The sequence below is a fragment of the Haematobia irritans genome, chromosome 1, assembly GCF_050003625.1.
Source record: "Haematobia irritans isolate KBUSLIRL chromosome 1, ASM5000362v1, whole genome shotgun sequence".
NCBI classification, from domain to species: domain Eukaryota; kingdom Metazoa; phylum Arthropoda; class Insecta; order Diptera; family Muscidae; genus Haematobia; species Haematobia irritans.
The window spans coordinates 204,336,640-204,361,469 of record NC_134397.1 but is presented as its reverse complement, the minus strand read 5'-3'; the positions used below and the strand labels follow the sequence as shown (position 1 = coordinate 204,361,469).

Below are 24,830 nucleotides of genomic sequence, written 5' to 3'. Positions count from 1 at the left end.
TTATAGAAAACTTCATTAAAATGGAATTTTTATAAAAAATTTCATTGAAATGAATTTTTTATACATAATTTCATTGAAATGGAATTTTTAGCAAAAATGTCATTGAAATGATTATTTTTATAGAAAATTTCATTGTAATGGAATTTTTAGCGAAAATATTTGTGAAATTAAAAATTTTATAGTAAATTGCATTAAAATAGAATTTTTCATTGAAATGGAAAACTTTATAGAAACTTTTATTGAAATGGATTTTTTTCAGAAAATTTCATTGTAATGGAGTTTTTATAGAAAATTTCATTGAAATGGAATTTTTATAGAAAATTTCATTGAAATGGAATTTTTATAGAAAATTTCATTGCAATGGAATTTTATAGAAAAATTAATTGAAATGGAATTTTTATAGCAAATTTCATTGAAATGTAATTTTTATAGAAAATTTCATTGAAATAGCAAAAAAGAAAATTTCATTGAAATGGAATTTTTATAGAAAATTTCATTGCAATGGAATTTTTATAGAAAATTTCATTGCAATGAAATTTTTATAGAAAATTTCATTTAAATGGAATTTTTATAGAAAATTTCATTGAAATGGAATTTTTATAGAAAATTGCATTGAAAAGGAATTTTTATAGAAAATTTCATTGAAATGCAATTTTTAAAGAAAACTTCATTGAAATGGAATTTTTATAGAAAATTTTATTGAATATTTGTAAAAAATCTCATTTAAATGGACTTTTTATAAAAAAATTCATTGAAATGGAATTTTTATAGAAAATTTCATTGAAATGGAATTTTTATAGAAAATTTAATTGAAATGGAATTTTTATAGAAAATTTCATTGAAATGGAATTTTTATAGAAAATTTCATTGAAATGGAATTTTTATAGAAAATTTCATTGAAATGGAATTTTTATAGAAAATTTCATTGAAATAGAAAAAAAGAAAATTTCATTGAAATGGAATTTTTATAGAAAATGTCATTGAAATAGAAAAAAAGAAAATTTCATTGAAATGGAATTTTTATAGAAAACTTCATTAAAATGGAATTTTTATAAAAAATTTCATTGAAATGAATTTGTTATTGAAAATTTCATTGAAATGGAATTTTTAGCGAAAATATTTGTGAAATTAAAAATTTTATAGCAAATTGCATTAAAATATATTTTTTTTAGAAAATTTCATTGTAATGGAATTTTTATAGAAAATTTCACTCAAATGGGAAATTTTCATTGTAATGGAATTTTTATAAAGAAAATTTCATTGTAATGGAATTTTTAAAAAGAAAATTTCATTGAAATGGAATTTTCATAGAAAATTTAATTGCTCTAGAATTGTTATAGAAAATTTCATTGAAATGGAATTTTTATAGGAACTTTCATTGAAATAGAAAAAAAGAAAATTTCATTGAAATTGAATTTTTATAGAAAACTTCATTAAAATGGAATTTTTATAAAAAATATCATCGAAATGAATTTTTTATAGAAAATTTCATTGAAATGCAATTTTTATAGAAAATTTCATTGAAATGGATTTTTTATAGAAAATTTCATTGAAATGGAATTTTTATAGAGAATTTCATTGAAATGGAATTTTAATAGAAAATTTTCATTTAGATGGAATTTTTATCAAAAATTTCATTGAAATGGAATTTTTATAGAAAAATTCAGTGCAATGGAATTTTTATAGAAACTTTCATTGCAATGGAATTTTTATAGAAAATTTCATTGAATTGGAATTTTTATAGAAAATATTATTGATGATTTGACGGTGGCAAAGGAAAAGAGATATATTTGTATGAATTTATTTCGGCATAAGCCGGCTATCATGTAAAACCCTTTTTTTCGGAAGGTTCAAGTGTGGTTCATTGTTGGGTTTGATAAACTGCCTGAATTTATTCTAATAATTGGTTGATAGTTTTGCTGCAAGTAGAGGATTGAAATGGAATTTTTATAGAAAATTTCATTGAAGTTGAATTTTTATAGAAAATCTTGTTGGAATAGAAAATTTTATAGAATATTTCATAGAAATTAACATTTTTATAGACATTTTCATTGTAATGGAATTATTATAGAAAATTTCATCGAAATGGAATTTTTATAGAAAAATTCATTGAAATGAATGGAATGTCAATGGTCTGTCGCCGAAATTTTTGTTTGCTCAGGGTGTAATACTGTCCGTAGGACATTTTCCCGATAATATTCCGCCTTTATTTTGAACCCACAATCGATGAATACCCCATTACCATTGGCGGCACTTGAATTTTGGTGGCCAAGCGAAGGGGTAATTTTTCTGTGCTCAATTTGGAATGGCTTCTCATCAGAGAAAGCAAAATTCGGCAAGTTTGCACTTTTTGGAACATCAATGGATTTAGTTCGAGCTTATTTTTCAATATGTGTTGTATCCGTTTTGGCTATATGTTCATGGCACGAGTAAGTTTTCTACAATTGCAGCGTGAAACTTGGCCTTCACTGTACGGATCATTCATGGTATTGTTACCGTTTCACGGTAAGAAATTAACAAAATATTTATTCACATTTAAATGCTGGAGGGAAGGAAATTTTGTAAAGCTTTATTTTAGTTCAAGAAAATTAGTCGATTTTAGTTCAATTTTGCCAAGAAAGTATGAGAAAAATTTCCTTATTTAAATTATTTTTTTATTACTTTCATGACGTGAACTAAAATTGAAAAAAATTTTAATAATTTTGAAAATAGTTCATATTTTCCTAAAATGGGTGAAGTTTACTTAAATTGTGGTCGGACGTGTCTACAATGAGTAAAGTGTCCATAAATTTTGTATGTCCGGAACTTTATATAATATCAAAAATATTTCAACAATTGTTAACTCCAATTTTTTTGTTTCAAAATAAAAAATTTTCTTAAACAGCAGAGAAAGAAATATATTTTTTTAATTTTCTTCAATTTGACAAAAATTATAATTTTATTTGTGTTATGTTAAAAATAGTAAAATATTTTTCTTAAAATTTTGTTAAAGGAAAATCTACATATTGTTTTATGGTGGGTTCACTCTTTTTTTAGCGTAGATCAAAATACTTTTGTATATCGATTTCATAGAAATGGAATTTTATTTTCTAAATTAAATCTTTTGTAGAAGTTATTTAAAAAACAAACCCTGAGGATTGGTATTAATTGTGCTGCTCAAAATACTTTTTGATATTTATACCCTGAACCACATTGTGGAACATGGTATTATAAGTTAGTGCATATATTTGCAACATCCAGAAGGAGACGAGATAGACATATGGTGTCTTTGGCAATATTGATCAGGGTGGGCTCCTGAGTCGATATAGCCATGTCCCTCTGTCCGTCTCTGTCCGTGAACACATTTTTGTGATCAAAGTCTAGGTCGCAGTTTTAGTCCAATCGACTTCAAATTTGACACAAGTTCCTGTTTTGGGTCAGAATAGAACCCTATTGATTTTGGAAGAAATCGGTTCAGATTTAGATATAGCTCCCATATATATCTTTCGCTCGATATGGACTTATATGGCCCCAGAAGGCAGAGTTTTAGGCCAATTTGGTTGAAATTTTGCACTAGGAGTACAATTAGTAGTGTAGTAAAATGTGATAAATTTTATTGAAATCGGTTCAAATTTAGATATATCTTTTGCCCGATATGCACTTATATGGCCCCAGAAGCCAGAATTTTACCCTAATGTGCTTGAAATTTTGCACAAGGAGAACAATTAGTACTATAGTCAAGTGTGCCAAATTTTACTGATATCGGTTCAGATTTAGACATAGCTCCCATATATATCTTTCGCTCGATTTTCCGTTATATAACCACAAAGGTCAAAGTTGTAGTTTGATTTACGTGAAATTTTGCACAGGGAGTAGAATTAACATACATGTCAAATTTGGTTGAAATCGGTTCAGATTCCCATATATATGTTTTACCGATTTCGGAAAAAAAAATTACCAAAATACACACATTTTTCTTATAAAATCGCCATTGTTAAGTCGAAAACTTGTAAAAATGACCCCAATTTGCCAATATTTCTAATACATATCTATCGCCCGATAAATCATAAATACACTTTTGCGAAGCTGCCTCAAAATTGGTTCAGATTTAAATGTTTCCCATATCTTTTACTAACATTGTGTTCCACCCCAATGCATTAAATTTAAAGTCTATAAATATTGTAGAACTTTGTGCAGATCTGGTATATATAGCACCCAACACATTGGACGGATTTGATATGGTATCGAAAATGTGGATCCACAAAGTGGTGCAGGGTATAATATAGTCGGCCCCGCCCGACTTTCCTTACTTGTTTTTAGTTGTTAAAGTAAACCTAAGTTTCCAAATCTCACCAAAAATTACATTTCGATAATTTTAAATATTTTTTGAATAAAAGCGATATGTCTTTAATATGCCATCCTTTTGACCATTCCAATAGCATTTTTATACCCTCCACCATAGGAAGGGGGTATATTAACTTTGTCATTCCGTTTGTAACACATCGAAATATTGCTCTAAGACCCCTGGGTCGTGGTGAAATTCTGAGTCGATCTAAGCATGTCCGTTCGTCCGTCCGTCTGTCCGTCTGTCCGGCTGTCCGTCCGTCTGTGGAAATCACGCTAACTTCCGAACGAAACTAGCTATCGACTTGAAACTTGGCACAAGTAGTTGTTATTGATGTAGGTCGGATGGTATTGAAAATGGGCCATATCGGCCCACGTTTACGTATAGCCCCCATATAAACCGATCCCCAAATTTGGCTTGCGGAGCCTTCCGGAGCAGCAAAATTCATCCGATCCGGTTGAAATTTGGTACGTGGTCTAAGTATACGGTCTCTAACAACCATGCAAAAATTGGTCCATATCGGTCCATAATTATATATAGCCCCCATATAAACCGATCCCCAGATTTGACCTCCGGAGCCTCTTGGAGGGGCAAAATTCATCCGATCCGCTTGAAATTTGGTACCTGATGTTAGTATACGGTCTCTAACAACCATGCAAAAATTGGTCCATATCGGTCCATAAATATATATAGCTCCCATATAAACCGATCCCCAGATTTGACCTCCGGAGCCTCTTGGAGGAGCAAACTTCATCCTACCCGATTGAAATTTGGTACGTGGTGTTAGTATATGGTCTCTAACAACCATGCAAAAACTGGTCCATATCGGTCCATAATTATATATAGCTCCCATATAAACCGATCCCCAGATTTGACCTCCGGAGCCTCTTGGAGGGGAAAAATTCATCCGATCCGTTTGAAATTGGGTACCTGATGTTAGTATACGGTCTCTAACAAGCATGCAAAAATTGGTCCATATCGGTCCATAATTATATATAGCTCCCATATAAACCGATCCCCAGATTTGAACTCTGGAGCCTCTTGGATGAGCAAAATTCATCCGATCCAATTGAAATTTAGTACGTGGTGTTAGTATATGGTCTCTAACAACCATGCAAAAATTGGTCCATATCGGTCCATAATTATATAGAGCTCCCATATAAACCGATCCCCAGATTTGACCTCCGGAGCCTCTTGGAGGAGCAAAAGTCATCCGATGCGGTTGAAATTTGGTACATTTCGTTAGTATATGGCCTCTAACAGCCATGTAAAAATTGTCAAATTTTATTACTATAGAAAGTTTTGTCAAAATTTCATTTCTATAGAAAGTTTTGTAGAAAGTTTATTTCTATAGCAATGTTTGTCAACATTTTATTTCCATAGAAAATTTTGTCAAAATTTTATTTCTATAGAAAATTTTGTAAAAAATTTATTTCTGTAGAAAAATTTGTCAACATTTTATTTCTATAGACAATTTTGTCAACATTTTAGTTCTATAGAACATTTTGTCAACATTTTATTTCTATAGAAAATTTTGTCAACATTTTATTTCTATAGAAAATTTTGTCAAAATTTTATTGCTATAGAAAATTTTGTCAACATTTTACTTCCATAGAAAATTTTGTCAACATTTTATTTCTATAGAAAATTTTGTCAAGTTTTTATTTCTATAGAAAATTTTGTCAAAATTTTATTTCTATAGAAAATTTTGTCAAACTGAATTATATACGTATTTAATCGGCCTTTTTTGTTTAATATATACCCCTTATGGACTAACTTACAATTTAGCAGACAGTGTTAAAAAGTTTTACGATACCTTGCCATCGGCAAGTGTTATCGCAACCCAAGTAATTCGTTTGTGGATGACAGCCTTTAGTAGAAGTTCCTACGCAATCCATGGTGGAGGGTACATAAGATTCGGCCTGGCCGAACTTACGGCCGTATATACTTGTTATTTTTCAGATTTCCTAAATAGAACATTCTCAGAAGGCAAACTATTAAATTATAACGAAAATGAACAAATTTCAAATATTCCAAATGCTAAAAAGAGTTTTCTTTCGCCGTAATTAAAATATGTCCACAGTTAATGCCTAAGAAAAATTTGCCAAATTCTGAATAATTCTCATGGAGCAAATGAATCACTTGTTTCATTGGTGCATTGGTGCATTAAATATTCTCCCACTAGATAAAGAATTTCTTAAATGTGGTTGTTTCTTTGCCAAAGACATTAAAACGACATCGGTACGATATTAAATTCTCTTTATCATGCCTTTCTATTCATTTGATTTAAAGTCAAATTAAAATGTTAAACTCGTGTTAAGTGACATGGTCGGAGGCCATAAAAATCACCATAAGGCCTCTTACCCGCTTAGCTGAATAGCAAATGCAAATACCTGATAATCATTCAAATGGATGCATAGATGGACATTTGACCAATGCTAAAGTGAACTACTGAACGGGGACTGAAAAGGTTAGATAAATTGAAGGGCGGATTAAAAACAACTGTGACAGACCGTCATCATTTATGAGCGAGCTACTGAAAGAGAAAAAAGTTAAAACCTGAATATGTAATGAACTAAGAAAAAAAACGAAAAGAAAAAGGGAATTTGTACGAATAGAACAATTCACAAATGCAATGTGAATGCTATATAGAAAAGAATACTCTGTTCGTTGAAAGAAAATATCTATTTACTAGTGAAATATTTAAATATTGTAAGAACAAGTAAGGAAAGTCTAAAGTCGGGCGGGGCCGACTATATTATACACTGCACCACTTTGTAGATCTAACTTTTCGATACCATATCACATCCGTCAAATGTGTTGGGTGCTATATATAAAGGTTTGTCCCAAATACATACATTTAAATATGACTCGATCTGGACAGAATTTGATAGAATTTTACAAAATCTATAGACTCAAAATTTAAGTTGGCTAATGCACTAGGGTGGAACACAATGTTATTAAAAAATAAATATGGAAAATATTTAAATCTGAAGCAATTTTATGGAAACATCGCAAAAGTTTATTTATGATTTATCGCTCGATATATATGTATTAGAAGTTTAGGAAAATTAGAGTCATTTTTACAACTTTTCGACTAAGCAGTGTCGATTTAACAAGGAAAATGTTGGTATTTTGACCATTTTTGTCGAAATCCGAAAAACATATATATGGAAGCTATATCTAAATCTGAACCGATTTCAACCAAATTTGGCACGCATAGCAACAATGCTAATTCTACTCTCTGTGCAAAATTTCAACTAAATCGGAGTTAAAAATTGGCCTCTGTGGTCATATGAGTGTAAATCGGGCGAAAGCTATATATGGGAAATATATCTAAATCTGAACCGATTTCAACCAAATTTGGCACGCATTGCTACAATGCTAATTCTACTCCCTGTGCAAAATTTCAACTAAATCGGAGCAAAAAATTGGCCTCTGTGGTCATATGAGTGTAAATCGGGCGAAAGCTATATATGGGAGCTATATCTAAATCTGAACCGATTTCAACCAAATTTGGCACGCATAGCTTCAATGTTAATTCTACTCCCTGTGCAAAATTTCAACTAAATCGAAGTTAAAAATTGGCCTCTGTGATCATATGAGTGTAAATCGGGCGAAAGCTATATATGGGAGATATATCTAAATCTGAACCGATTTCAACCAAATTTGGCACGCATTGCTACAATGCTAATTCTACTCCCTGTGCAAAATTTCAATTAAATCGGAGTTAAAAATTGGCCTCTGTGGTCATATGAGTGCAAATCGGGCGAAAGCTATATATGGGAAATATATCTAAATCTGAGCCGATTTCAACCAAATTTGGCACGCATAGCTTCAATGTTAATTCTACTCCCTGTGCAAAATTTCAACTAAATCGAAGTTAAAAATTGGCCTCTGTGATCATATGAGTGTAAATCGGGCGAAAGCTATATATGGGAGATATATCTAAATCTGAACCGATTTCAACCAAATTTGGCACGCACAGCTACAATGCTAATTCTACTCCCTGTGCAAAATTTCAACTAAATCGGAGTTAAAAATTGGCCTCTGTTGTCATATGAGTGTAAATCGGGCGAAAGCTATATATGGGAGCTATATCTAAATCTGAACCGATTTCAACCAAATTTGGCACGCATTGCTACAATGCTAATTCTACTCCCTGTGCAAAATTTCAACTAAATCGGAGCAAAAAATTGGCCTCTGTGGTCATATGAGTGTAAATCGGGCGAAAGCTATATATGGGAGCTATATCTAAATCTGAACCGATTTCAACCAAATTTGGCACGCATAGCTACAATGCTAATTCTACTCCCTGTGCAAAATTTCAATTAAATCCGAGTAAAAAATTGGCCTCTGTGGTCATATGAGTGTAAATTTGGGCGAAAGCTATATATGGGAGCTATATCTAAATCTGAACCGATTTGGCTGATATTTTGCAAGTTTTTCGAGACTCATAAAATATTCGGATGTACTGAATTTGAGGTAGATCGGTTGATATACATGCCAATTATGACCAGATCGGTGAAAAATATATATGGCAGCTATATCTAAATCTGAACCGATTTTTTCCAAAATCAATAGGGATCGTCTTTGAGCCGAAACAGGACCCTATACCAAATTTTAGGACTATCGGACTTAAACTGCGAGCTGTACTTTGCACACAAAAATACACCAACAGACAGACAGACGGACGGACAGACAGACAGACAGACATCGCTAAATCGACTCAGAATGTAATTCTAAGACGATCGGTATACTAAACGATTAGTCTCAGACTTTTCCTTCTTGGCGTTACATACAAATGCACAAACTTATTATACCCTGTACCACAGTAGTGGTGAAGGGTATAAATATGGGAAACATTTAAATCTGAAGCAATTTAAGGAAACTTCGCAAAAGTTTATTTATGATTTATCGCTCGATATATATGTATTAGAAGTTTAGGAAAATTAGAGTCATTTTTACAACTTTTCGACTAAGCAGTGGCGATTATACAAGGAAAATGTTGCTATGTTGACCATTTTTGTCGAAATCAGAAAAACTTATATGGGGGTTATATCTAAATCTGATCCGATTTCAACCAAATTTGGCACGCATAGCTACAATGCTAATTCTACTCCCTGTGCAAAATGTCAACTAAATCGGAGCAAAAAATTGGCCTCTGTGGTCATATGAGTGTAAATCGGGCGAAAGCTATATATGGGAGATATATCTAAATCTGATCCGATTTCAACCAAATTTGGCACGCATAGCTTCAATGCTAATTCTACTCCCTGTGCAAAATGTCAACTAAATCGGAGCAAAAAATTGGCCTCTGTGGTCATATGAGTGTAAATCGGGCGAAAGCTATATATGGGAGCTATATCTAAATCTGAGCCGATTTCAACCAAATTTGGCACGCATAGTTACAATGCTAATTCTACTCCCTGTGCAAAATTTCAATTAAATCGGAGTAAAAGATTGGCCACTGTGGCCATATAAGTGTAAATCGGGCGAACGATATATATGGGAGCTATATCTAAATCTGAACCGATTTCCATAAAATTTGCCACACTTGACTACACTGCTAATTGTACTCCTAGTGCAAAATTTCAACCAAATTGGGGTAAAACTCTGGCTTCTGGGACCGTATTAGTCCATATCGGGCGAAAGATATATATGGGAGCCATATCTAAATCAGAACCGATTTCAATAAAATTTGGCACACATGACTATAGTACTAATTGTTCTTCGTGTGCAAAATTTTAAGCAAATTAGGGTAAAACTCTGGCTTCTGGGCCATATAAGTCCATATCGGGCGAAATATATATGGGAGCTATATCTAAATCTGAACCGATTTCTTCCAAAATTAATAGGGTTCTATTCTGAGCCAAAATACCTACTTGTGCCAAATTTGAAGTCGATTGGACTAAAACTGCGACCTAGACTTTGATCACAAAAATGTGTTCACGCACAGACGGACATGGCTATATCGACTCAGGAGCCCACCCTGAGCATTTTTGCTAAAGACACCATGTGTCTATTTTTTGGGTGTTACAAACATATGCACTAACTTATAATATCCTGTTCCACAGTGTGGCGCAGGGTATAAAAATTAGAATTAATTTGTATACTTTGGAATGTAGAGTAGAAATGTAAATGGAAGCATAGAATTTATGATGGATTTTTTCCATTGCATAAAAAAAGGTTCATCAAGGATTATTTTTAGAAAGCATCATAAGAATATTTTTTACAGATTTCTAACAAGATTGTAGATAAAAATGTTCCCGGAATTTATTTTGTATGCAGGAAAATTCATGCAAATAGCTATCCTAGAGAAACACACATTTGACACAGCGACTAAACTAAAAATGTTCAACTTAAAACCTTACATTTTTTTTTTTCATAAAATTAAATATTCTCTTTCAATGTTGTTCTATAATCAAAACTCATTTTATGTCATACATCGAAAGGAAAATATAAAATGACATTTCCAATCATGGTGATTTAATGTTAGATTATTAAAAGCTGAATGGATGACAGGAATAATAATAATAAAAATTTTATTTCATGCTGACGGTCAAAAGCATGAAGCAAAATGAATGAAATGAAATTCTGGCCCTATTTTGTTGCAGACCATGTGGCAAAGGAGTGCAATCGGACATGACACGTTGGAGACTGAGAGAAAAAGTGTTCTTTAATATAACCATCACCTATACAACGATTGGGCTTCTTGAGCATTTGACGTATTTAGGTTAGGTTAGGTGGCAGCCCAATGTATCAGGCTCACTTAGACTATGCAGTCCATTGTGATACCACAGTGGTGAACTTCTCTTACCACTGAGTGCTGCCCGATTCCATGTTAAGCTCAATGACAAGGGACCTCCTTTTTATAGCCGAGTCCGAACGGCGTTCCACATTGCAGTGAAACCACTTAGAGAAGTTTTGAAACCCTTAGAAATGTCACCGGCATTACTGAGGTGTGATAATCCAACGCTGAAAAACTTTTCAAAGCAGGAATCGAACCCACGACCTCGTGTATGCAAGGCGGGCATGCTAACCATTGCACCATGGTGGCTCCCATTTGACATATTTACAGGGTGGCAACAAAACATATCGGCAATAACAGAGAGAATGAAAACACAAGAGGACGAAAAGTTCTCCTCTGCGGCTTTGGTATTACCGACGTTGCGGTCGAAGCGCTGTTTTGATAAATTCTTTATAGAGTCATCGGCAGTTATAATTTCAGATTGTCTGCCAAAAAATTGAATGGAATGAAAAAATTTATAAAAAAGAACATTTGTTACTACAACGTAGTTTCTAAATCCTATTTTCCTTACGTTTCTTAAAGCCGGCAGAGAACTGTACTGTTTGACGCCGACGCAAACTGTATGATATTTGAGAGAAGCGCCGACAAAAAGTGCATGATTCTAGAGAAATTTTCCTCATGACTGCCACCTACTGACGCAGTTTCGCTTCACAGTTTCGTTCTCTTGTGTTTTTGTTATCTCTACCACCTACTGACGCACACCTAGAGAAGGAATATGATCACCTCAAACATGTTTTAAGGGCAATATGTTATTTTTGGGTGGTGACCATGTAACATGGTTTTCGCAGCCATGTTATTTTATCGGAAATCATGTATCTGATTTCGGCAAGCAGGTTATATTTGACGAGAAAATAACATTTTAGTGACAATCATGTTACATGGTCACCATACAAAAATAACATTTTGCTCTCAAACCATGTTTGAAGTGATCGTATTCCTTCTCTGCGTGCAGTTTCGCTTCACAGTTTCGTTCTCTTGTGGTTTTATTCTCTCTGGCAATAACATCAAATTTTAAAACCAGTTTAGAAGTCGCTCTGCGGTATATTGGCCCATTCCTGGCGAAGCGTCGTTTTAAGATGATCAACACATTGTTATTTGTTAGAGTCTATCGGATTGAGATCCGGAGATTCGAGTGGTAATTTTACGATAAAAACAAAGGAACTTATTTTTTAAGCCCTTCTTGGTTTAAGCATGCTGAGTCCTGTTGGAATGTGCACGTCCAGTGAAGCCCTGGTCATACAAACAATACTGTCTTTAGGACATTTTCCCGTTAATATTCGGCTAATTAAGAGTGGAGAACATTCATCGGCTGTTACGGTGTCCCACTTCATTACCATCAGAGTGTTAACAAGTATATACAGGAGTAAGTTCGGCTGGGCCATGAATTAAATATTATAGTTTCCTTTGAAATCTCAGGGGGTTTTGATGACAGATATTCTCCCAAGCAGAGCAGTTCAACTAATACACTTTCCGAGGATAAATTTAAAGATGTTTCCTATGAAGACTATATCAGTTTTTGGATTTATAAGAATCATTTTTGTTTGAGTTTTAGAGGAATCATTAACATCTCTCGAAACAGGTTGGCTGATAAGTCCCCGGTCTAACAAAGAAAAACACATTTTTATACCCTGCGCCACACTGTGGAACAGGGTATTATAAGTTAGTGCATATGTTTGCAACACCCAGAAGGAGACGAGATAGACACATGGTGTCTTTGGCAAAAATGCTCAGGGTGGGCTCCTGAGTCGATATAGCCATGTCCGTCTGTCCGTATGTCCGTGAACACATTTTTGTAATCAAAGTCTAGGTCGCAGTTTTAGTCCAATCGACTTCAAATTTGGCACAAGTATGTGTTTTGGCTCAGAATAGATCCCCATTGATTTTGGAAGAAATCGATTCAGATTTAGAAATAGCTCCCATATATATATTTCGCCCGATATGGACTTATATGGTCCCAGAAGCCAGAGTTTTACCCTAATTTGCTTAAAATTTTGCACAAGAAGAACAATTAGTACTATAGTCAAGTGTACCAAATTTTATTGAAATCAGTTCAGATTTAGATATAGCTCCCATATATATCTATCGCCCGATATGGACTAATACGGTCCCAGAAGCCAGAGTTTTACCCCAATTTGATTGAAATTTTGCACAGGGAGTAGAATTAGCATTGTAGCTATGCGTGCCAAATTTGGTTGAAATCGGTTCAGATTTAGATATATCTCCCATATATAGCTTTCGCCCGATTTACACTCATATGACCACAGAGGCCAATTTTTAACTCCGATTTAATTGAAATTTTGCACAGGGAGTAGAATTAGCATTGTAGCTATGCGTGCCAAATTTGGTTGAAATCGGTTCAGATTTACAGATATCTCCCACATATAGCTTTCGCCCGATTTACACTCATATGACCACAGAGGCCAATTTTTAACTCCGATTTAGTTGAAATTTTGCACAGGGAGTAGAATTATCATTGTTGCTATGTGTGCCAAATTTGGTTGAAATCGGTTCAGATTTAGATATAGCTCCCATATATATGTTTTTCTGATTTCGACAAAAATGGTCAAAATATCAACATTTTCCTTGTAAAATCGCCACTGCTTAGTCAAAAAGTTGTAAAAATGACTAATTTTCCTAAAATTCTAATACATATACATCGAGCGATAAATCATAAATAAACTTTTGCGAAGTTTCCTTAAAATTGCTTAAGATGTAAATGTTTCCCATATTTTTTTACTAACATTGTGCTCCACCCTAGTGCATTAGCCGACTTAAATTTTGAGTCTATAGATTTTGTAGAAGTCTATCAAATTCTGTCTAGATCAAGTGATACTTAAATGTATGTATTTGGGACAAACCCTTATATATAGCACCCAACACATTTGACGGATGTGATATGGTATCGAAAATTTAGATTTACAAACTGGTGCAGGGTATAATATAGTCGACCCCGCCCGACTTTAGACTTTCCTTACTTGTTTTGTCAAAATTCGTTTTTATTATTCAACATAGTTCCCTTCAAGAGCGATACAACGATTATAACGACCTTCCAATTTTTTGATACCATTTTGGTAGTACTTCTTCGGTTTTGCCCCAAAATAGGCCTCAGTTTCGGCGATCACCTCTTCGTTGCAGCCAAATTTTTTTCCCTGCGAGCATCCTTTTGAAGTTTGAGAACAAGAAAAAGACGCTGGGGGCCAGATCTGGAGAATACGGTGGGTGGGGAAGCAATTCGAAGCCCAATTCATGAATTTTTGCCATCGTTCTCAATGACTTGTGGCACGGCGCGTTGTCTTGGTGGAACAACACTTTTTTGTCTTCTTCATATGGGTTCGTTTTGCAGCGATTTCGACCTTCAAACGCTGCAATAACGCCATGATGGTTTTTCCCTTCTCAAGATAATCGATAAAAATTATTCCATGCGCATCCCAAAAAACAGAGGCCATTACTTTGCCAGCGGACTTTTGAGTCTTTCCACGTTTCGGAGACGGTTCACCGGTCGCTGTCCACTCAGCCGACTGTCGATTGGACTCAGGAGTGTAGTGATGGAGCCATGTTTCATCCATAGCCACACATCGACGGAAAAACTCGGGTGTATTACGAGTTAACAGCTGCAAACACCGTTCAGAATCATCAACACTTTGTTGTTTTTGGTCAAAGGCGAGCTCGCGCGGCACCCATTTTGCACAGAACTTCCGCATATCCAAATATTGATGAATGATATGACCAACACGTTCCTTCGATATCTTTAAGGCCTCTGCTATCTCGATCAACTTAATTTTACGGTCATTCATAATGATTTTGTGGATTTTTTTTGAGGTTTTCGTCGGTAACCACCTCTTTCGGGCGTCCACTGGGTTCACCGTCCTCCGTGCTCATTTCACCAAGCTTGAATTTTGCATACCAATCAATTATTGTTGATTTCCCTGGGGCAGAGTCCGGAAACTCATTATCAAGCCACCGTATTTTTCCCTTCAGAAAACAGTATTTTATAAAAACACGAAATTCCTTTTTTTCCATTTTTTTTCACAATAACAAAAGTTGCTTCACAGAAGACGCTCTATCTCACAAACTAATTAACTTACAGACGTCAAATTTTGACACGAATCATTTGAAGGTTGGTACTATATAAAAATAATATGCATTTAATACTAGCGACGCCATCTATGTGTCAGACCGGGGACTTATCAGCCAACCTGTTACAACTAGGTCAGTTTACGTTTTGTCTGTGTACTATAAAATCACTGTTTGAATATTCTCTATGACCAATTGTATATGAATGACAAAATGTTGCACGTATGGCAGAATTTGGAAGCTTACACTGAAAAAAATATTGACCTAATATGGAAGATTATGCAACTTAAATTTTAGGACTCGAAATTTACGCAATGCTAAGGACAAAATTCTTTAAAATAATGACATTTTAATTAAAAGAATGTTTCTAATCCTTGCTTCAAAAATTTTTTTCATTAAATTTAGGACACAAATCTTGAAATTTTGCGTCCCTCTGTTGAAGTTGTAGATCTTTGAAGTAAGGCAAATGTTCCTTAAAATAAAGAAAAACATTTTTAATTTAAAGAAATCGTCTTTAACTCAACTGACATATTGAATTTTTAAGATAAAAATGCTTCAAATATAGGCTAAGACTTATTTTAAGGATTTGCTTCTTTGGTTTAATTTTTTTTTTTAGCATTAAGAAAACATTTTTTACTTTGAAGTACTTGACATAATTTGGATTTTGAAACTGGAATTTGTTTGTACATGAATACCTTTACTAATATATCGCAAACGGAGAATAAAAATTCGATGAATGAGATCTGTAACCAGTTTTAGTTTTATCGATCCTAGATTTAAAGCCAGGGTGGTCCCTAAAAAATGTCTTTATTTTAAAGAAGCCGCATCTTTGGCTCGGAATCAATACCACAATCCTTAAAGGAAGGTCAAAATCTTTGGATACAAGTAAACTTTTTTTTTTTGAGTGTACTGGGCAAACGATACAATTTTAAAATTGCAATATTTATATTGATTGTTTGGAAATGTTTGGACATTTAGTTATAGGCTGATTTGGTATAAACAATTCAATATAACAACTAATATTTCCTAAATGATGATAGTAAACACAAATGTTGGCCCAATAATTTCACTTAAGAGAAATTGCCTACTTAAAATATGTAGGACGTTTATGGTGTTCGTAATTTGCAATTGAATTGTTCAACATTACATTGATTTAGAATAACGTGAATACACTTAAAAAATATTAGAGTGTTATCTAGCCTTAAATCGAAACTTAGGATACTGATCTCATTTATGGAATTTTCGTTTTCCTTTTGTGACATATTAGCTACAAAGCTACTCACATAGAAATAACCCTTTAGGAATTTCATGAACTCACTCAATATCAAACCAACTTCAAATGGTAAAAAAAAAAACAAATTATAATAGATACTTCAAAGTAAAAAGGTTTTCTTATTTAAAAAAAATCAAATCAATGATGCAAATTAAGTCTTAGGTTATATGTTAAGATGTTTTTAATTTTAATCCAAAGACATAAATTTCAAAGATTTGTGTCCTAAATGTAATAAAGAACAAGTATATACAGCCGTGCCGAATATTAAATCCCCACCACCATGAGTCAAATATTATAGTTTTCTCTGAAAGCCCTTCGTTGTAGATTTTTAGATTTTTACACCCATTATCCGAATGGAAATTTCGAGCAATTTGAAGCAAATCGGGGGTCTAACTTGAACTGCCTGCAAACAAAAAACGAATATATACCAAATTCAAGGGCGATAGCTTCATTATAGAAGGCTGTAGGATGATCACAGCAGACAGACAGACGGACATCGTTAGATCATCTTAGAATTTCTCCATGATCAAGTCGGGAGAAATTTATGTAGTCTGTCCCCTATAAGCCAAAATAGACTCAGCGGGTTCCAGGGCCGTTGCGAACCATTTAGTTTTCTTAGACTTCCAGAAAGAGAAACACTTATCATTCTTTTCTTACAAATTCACAATTATCTATTGTCTTTGTGTAAAGATTTTTTCTTCTCATTCAATCACGAAATTAATTGATCCAATTAAGTTTTTAATTGAAATATCTTCAATAACGAAAATGATAGTATCCATCATAGTTTTAATTGAGCATAAAAAAATACTTTTACTTAAACAGGTAACTATATTTTAATACTTTCTTAACTGACTTAATGCTTCTAGTTTGCTTAAAATTAAAAATTTAATTAAATAAAACAAAACCATCACTTTTTTTAACTGACTTAGTCTTCCGAGTGTGATTAAAAAGTTAATTGTATCAATTAATTGCTTAATTAAAATTGTATCAACTTCACAATTTTATTTCTACAGAAAATTTTGTCAAAATTGTATTTCTATAGAAAATTTTGACAAAATTTTATTTCAATAGAAAATTTAGTCACAATTTTATTTCTATAGAAAATGACAAAATTTTATTTCTATAGAGAATTTTGTAAAAATTTTATTTCTATAGAGAATTTTGTAAAAATTTTATTTCTATAGAAAATGCCAAAATTTTATTTCTATACAAAATCAAAATTGTATTTCTATAGAGAAAATTTTCAAAATTTTATTTCTATAGAAAATTTTGTCAACATTTTATTTTTATAGAAAATTTTGTCAAAATTTTATTTCTATAAAATTTTTTGTCAAAATTGATTTTTATAGAAAATTTTGTCAAAATTGTATTTCGATAGAAAATTTTGTCAAAATTGTATTTCTATACAATATTTTTTCAAAATTTTATTTCTATAGAAAATTTTGTCAAAATTTTATTCCTATAGAAAATTTTGTCAAAATTTTATTTCTATAGAAAATTTTGACAAAATTTTACTTCTATAGAAAATTTTGACAAATTTTATATCGGTAGAAAATTTTGTCAAAATTTTATTTCTATAGAAAATTTTGTCAAAATTTTATTTCTATAGAAAATTTTGTCAAAATTTTATTTCTATAGAAAAATTTGTCAACATTTTATTTCTATAGAAAATAACAAAATTTTATTTCTATACAAAATTTTGTTAAAATTGTATTTCTATAGAGAATTTTGTAAAAATTTTATTTCTATAGAAAATTTTGTAAAAATTTCATTTCTATAGAAAATTTTGTCAAAATTTTGTTTTTATCCTAAATTGTATTTCTATAGAAAATTTTGTCAAAATTTTATTTCTGTAGAAAACTTTGTCAAAATTTTATTTCTATAGAAAATTTTGACAAAATTTTACTTCTATAGAAAATGTTCACAAAATTTTATATCGGTAGAAAATTTTGTCAAAATTGTATTTCTATAGAAAAATTTTTCAAAATTGTTTTTCTATAGAAAATGTTGTCAAAATTGTATTTCTATAGAAAAATTTGTCAAAATTTTATTTCTATAGAAATTTTTGGAAAAATTTTATTTCTATAGAAAATTTTGACAAAATTTTATTTCTATAGAAAATTTTGACAAAATTTTATTTCTATAGAAAATGTTGTCAAAATTTTACTTCTATAGAAAATTTTATTTCTATAGAAAATTTTGTCAAAATTTTATTTCTATAGAAAATTTTGTCAAAATTTTATTTCTATAGAAAATTTTGTCAAAATTTTATTTCTATAGAAAATTTTGTCAAAATTTGATTCTATTGAAAATTTTGTCAAAATTTTATTTCTATAAAAAATTTTGTTAACATTTTATTTCTATAGAAAATTTTGTCAAAATTTTATTTCTATAGAAAATTTTGTCAAAATTTTACTTCTATAGAAAATTTTGACAAAATTTTACTTCTATAGAAAATTTTGTCAAAATTTTATTCCTATAGAAAATTTTGTCAATATTTTATTTCCATAGAAAGTTTTGTCAAAATTGTATTTCTATAGAAAAATTTGTCAAAATTTTATTTCTACAGAAAATTTTGGCAAAATTTTATTTCTGTAGAAAACTTTGTCAAAATTTTATTTCTATAGAAAATTTTGACAAAATTTTACTTCTATAGAAAATGTTCACAAAATTTTATATCGGTAGAAAATTTTGTCAAAATTGTATTTCTATAGAAAAATTTTGTCAAAATTGTATTTCTATAGAAAAATTTTGTCAAATTTTATTTCTATAAAAAATTCTGTCAAAAATTTATGTCTATAGAAAATTTTGTCAAAATTTTATGTCTATAGAAAATTTTGTCAAAATTTTATTTCTATAGAAAATTTTGTCAAAATTTTATTTGTATAGAAAATTTTGTCAAAATTTTATTTCTATAGAAAATTTTGTTAAAATTTTCTTTCTATAGAAAATTTTGTCAAAATGTTATTTCTATAGAAAATTTTATCAAAATTTTATTTCTATAGAAAATTTTGTCAAAATTTTATTTCTATAGAGAATTTTGTCAAAATTTTATTTCTATAGAAAATTTTGTCAAAATTTTATTTCTATAGAAAATTTTGTTAAAATTTTATTTCTATAGAAAATTTTGTCAAAATTTTATTTCTATAGAAAATTTTGTCAAAACTTTATTTCTATAGGAAATTTTGTCAATATTTTATTTCTATAGAAAATTTTGACAAAATTTTACTTCTATAGAAAATTTTAACAAATTTTATATCGGTAGAAAATTTTGTCGAAATTGTATTTCTATAGAAAAATTTGTCAAAATTGTATTTCTATAGAAAAATTTGTCAAAATTTTATGTCTATAGAAAATTTTGTCAAAATTTTATGTCTATAGAAAATTTTGTCAAAATTTTATTTCTATAGAAAATTTTGTCAAAATTTTATTTGTATAGAAAATTTTGTCAAAATTTTATTTCTATAGAAAATTTTGTTAAAATTTTCTTTCTATAGAAAATTTTGTCAAAATGTTATTTCTATAGAAAATTTTATCAAAATGTTATTTCTATAGAAAATTTTGTCAAAATTTTATTTCTATAGAAAATTTTGTCAAAATTTTATTTCTATAGAAAATTTTGTCAAAATTTTATTTCTATAGAAAATTTTGTCAAAATTTTATTTCTATAGAAAATTTTGTCAAAATTTTATTTCTATAGGAAATTTTGTCAAAATTTTATTTCTATAGGAAATTTTGTCATTATTTTATTTCTATAGAAAATTTTGACAAAATTTTACTTCTATAGAAAATTTTGACAAAATTTTACTTCTATAGAAAATTTTGACAAATTTTATATCGGTAGAAAATTTTGTCGAAATTGTATTTGTATAGAAAAATTTGTCAGAATTTTATTTCTATAGAAAAATTTGTCAAAATTTTATTTCTATACAAAATTTTGTCAAAATTTTAATTCTATATAAAATTTTGTCAAAATTGTATTTCTATAGAACATTTTGTCAAAATTTTATTTCTATAGAAAATTTTGACAAAATTTTACTTCTATAGAAAATTTTGACAAATTTTATATCGGTAGAAAATTTTGTCAAAATTGTATTTCTACAGAAAAAAATTGTCAAAATTTTATTTCTATAGAAAATTGTCAAAATTTTATTTCTAAAATTTTGTCCGAATTTTAATAATACTATTTGCAAATGAATAATATTAGAAATCGATACTTCGATTTGTTACAAACGGAATTACAAACTTTTTATAGCCCCTTTAAAGCACAGATTATAAGAAGGTTCAATTAGTTTCTTTAATTTAAAGAAATTTGTCCTTTATGTTGTGTGAATTGCGTGTTCTAAAAGTTAAGTTGCGTAATATTAGGTCAATATTTTTTGTTTTTTTTTTTTCAGTGTATGATAAGAACCAAAACTAATTTTAAAAGGTAGTTAAAAATCTCAGCAACATATCAATATATTTCCAAATATTTCCAAAATCAATCATCAAAAGATCAACATACATACAAACTCTTTGTTCGGGTGTGCTATTATAGAGTACATCATTTCACATTACCATAAACTTGAACTGTGCACAAATAGCATTTGCCAAATGCTTAGATTGTATATTTCGAAAAACAAACGACAATACTATGAAAATCAATTTAATTTGGTAGGAATTTGCATTCGTTATTTAGTGTTCTCTTATTTTTCTCGTTTTATATGAAAGGATTGCCAGCAACACAACAGAATACAATGTTCAAAGGACAAGCAACAAATCTGTAAAGTCAATCTCATTCAACAACTATGGGAGTTCAACATTGAAATTTGATTTTCAACAAAGATTCTTCCATGGCAAAATTGTTAGTCCCCGATCATTCAGTCATCCGTGTGTAAATAAAGTTTGGTAGATGAACGATTATAGTTTGTTTGTTTCTCCTGTTTTATATCAATTTAAATCTGTTTCAACAAGGATATGATGCATCTGCACACATGAACATTAAATGTCAAGTAATTCGTCTACAAATTTTTTATTTGCATTGATAGGAAATAAAAAAACTGTATAGCATATTTTCCCATACAAATGAGGGTTTCCTGAATAGGTTTAAAGAAAAAACTTAGTCAACAAATTTATATATGTTTTTTTTTTTTGGTATATTAGTTAAATTATTTAAATATTTATTTAGTACTAGCGTAATCTGGCCCGCTTCGCTGCGCCTCCCGAAGCATATTTTCGTCGACTTAGTCAACCATATCCTTCGATATGAAAACAATTTCGAAAAAAATTGAAATCTTTCAACGAGTAGGGTCAGGGGAAGTCTGGCACAAAAACTGAAGTACTGATTAATCACTCCATGGTTTCCACATACGAGTTCCGTACATTTAAAAAAAATTGGACTACTTGATTTTTCATTTATAACAGTTTGGCTGATAAGTCCCCGGCCTGACTTGCCTTGATAATGAGTTTCCGGACTCTGCCCCAGGGAAATAAACAATAATTGATTGGTATGCAAAATTCAAGCGTGGTGAAATGAGCACGGAGGACGGTGAACGCAGTGGACGCCCGAAAGAGGTGGTTACCGACGAAAACATCAAAAAAAAATCAACAAAATGATTTTGAATGACCGTAAAATGAAGTTAATCGAGATAGCAGAGGCTTTAAAGATATCAAAGGAACGTGTTGGTCATATCATTCATCAATATTTGGATATGTGGAAGCTCTGTGCAAAATGGGTACCGCGCGAGCTCACATTTGACTAAAAACAACAACGTGTTGATGATTCTGAGCGGTGTTTGCAGCTGTTAACTCGTAATACACCCCGAGTTTTTCCGTCGATATGTGACAATGGATGAAACATGGCTCCATCACAACACTGCTAAGTCGAATCGACAGTCGGCTGAGTGGACAGTGACCGGTGAACCGCCTCCGAAGCGTGGAAAGACTCAAAAGTCCGCTGGCAAAGTAATGGTCTGTTTTTTGGGATGCGCATGGAATAATTTTTATCGATTATCTTGAGAAGAGAAAAACCATCAACAGTGACTATTATATGGCGTTTTTGGAGCGTTTGAAGGTCGAAATCGCGGCAAAACGGTCCCATATGAAGAAGAAAAAAGTGTTGTTCCACCAAGACAACGCACCGTGCCACAAGTCATCGAGAACGATGGCAAAAATTCATGAATTGGGCTTCGAATTGCTTCCCTACCCACCGTATTCTCCAGATCTGGCCCCCAGCGACTTTTTCTTGTTCTCAGACCTCAAAAGGATGCTCGCAGGTAAAAAATTTGGCTGCAATGAAGAGGTGATCGCCGAAACTGAGGCCTATTTTGAGGCAAAACCGAATTTTCTTTGCTGGGCAGCAAAAAACAGCGTCGCCAAAAAATAGTGAAAATGTTCTTTTTGGATCCGGAAGTGGTGCAAAATTGACGCAGAAGCGATGAATTTGACATGGGCTTGTCATAGGACGGATGTCCACCATTTCAACAGCCGTTGCACTGAATATGCACCACTTCTTTAGATGTGATCCGAATTCAGTGTATTGAATGTGAATTAAAAAATTTTGTGGTATTTTGACAAATAATTAATTTTTATAATTTTTAATTTAATCTAACGCTTGTCTGAAACCCTTGACCTCAAATATTTTCAAAATTTCTCAATTTTTCTAGAATGAATTTAGAAAATTTTTCGACAAAATTTAAATAACAACTTATACCATTTTATTAATCAGTAAACGTTCCTTTAAGTTTCGTAGTGTGAGGCAAGGAGAAGGTTGCCGTCCAAATACCCAAAAATCAAGTACAGCATATTGATTTCATAACCTTCCCCTACATTTCAAGTAAATTGGAAAATTTTAATTGTTTCACGGTATGTACTTGAGAGGAAATGAGGTCTCCCTGTGTACTTTAAAAAAATCGGATAACATAGAATGGTGACGGGGGTTTAATAAGTTTGTCATTCCGTTTGTAACACATTGAAATATCGATTTCCGACTATATAAAGTATATATATTCTTGATCAGGGAGAAATTCTAAGACGATATAACCATGTCCGTCTGTCCGTCTGTCTGTCTGTTGTAATCACGCTACAGTCAATAATGAAGCAATAGTGATGAAATTTTGTACAAACTCGTCTTTTGTCTGTAGGCAGGTCAAGTTCGAAGATGGGCTATATCGGTCCAGGTTTTGATATAGTCCCCATATAAACCGACCTCTCGATTTGGGGTCTTGGTCTTATAGAAATCGTAGTTTTAATCGTGAATCGTGCGTGAGCGTGAGTCTGTGAAAGTAGTAGCGTGAGCGTGCGTGAGTACTGCTTATCATCTCGTGAATGTGCGTGAGTGTGAGTGGCTACGACACTTATCGTGCGTGAGTGTGCGTGAATAAATATTTGATTTCGTAAATGTGCGTGAGTGTCAGTGAAATTTCACTCACGAGCACACCTCTAATGGTGAGTATTCCATGTTTTAGTATAGCTCCCATATAGACCGATCTCCCGATTTTACTTCTTGGGCTTATAGAAGCCGTAGTTTTTATCCAATTTGCCTGAAATTGGAAATCTGGAGGTATTTTCGAACCATAAAGAGGTCTGCCAAAAATTGTATCGGTCCATGTTTTGGTATAGCCCTCATATAGACCGATCTTGCTATGGTCCCCATATAAACCGACTTCCCGATTTGGGGTCTTGGGCTTATAGAAACAGTAGTTTCTATCCAATTTGCCTGAATTTGGAAATCTAGAGGTATTTTAGGACCATAAAGAGGTGTGTCGAAAATGGTGAGTATCGGTCCATGTTTTGGTATAGCCCCCATATAGACCCATTTCCCCATTTTACTTTTTGGACTTCTAGAAACCAAAGTTTTTATCCAATTTGCCTGAAATTGGAAATCTAGAGGTATTTTCGGGCCATAAAGAAGTGTGCCGAAAACGGTGAGTATCGGTCCATATTTTAGTATATCCCCCATAAGAACGATCTCCCGATTTAACTCCTTGGGTTTCTAGAAACGGTATTTTTTATCCAATTTGCCAGAAATTGTAAATATTCTGGTATTTTAGGCTCACAAAAACGTGTATCGGATTAAGTTTTTATCGGTCCATTTGGTAATGCCTCCATATAGACCGATTTCACTTGTTGAGGGTATAGACGGCGCACTGATCATGAAAATTGCTTGAAACTCAATGTATAATTTCCAGATTTTACTTCTCGGGTGAAAATCTACAGATTTAAAATTTAAAATCAAGACGTTATTTTATAATTTTCTTGCACACTTACAAGAGATGTTAACGATTCCTCTAAAACTCAAACAAAAATGGATCTTATAAATCCAGAATGTGATATAGTCTTCATAGATAAAATCTTTAAATTTATCTTCG

At 31.6% G+C, this 24,830-nt stretch overlaps 1 protein-coding gene across 1 annotated transcript in view; it reads right to left on the bottom strand.

Moving 5' to 3' along the window:
- The window catches only part of MetRS-m (Methionyl-tRNA synthetase, mitochondrial), a 67,865-nt gene that overhangs the window by 28,570 nt on the left and 14,465 nt on the right, over nt 1-24,830 (bottom strand). The window lies entirely within an intron of this gene.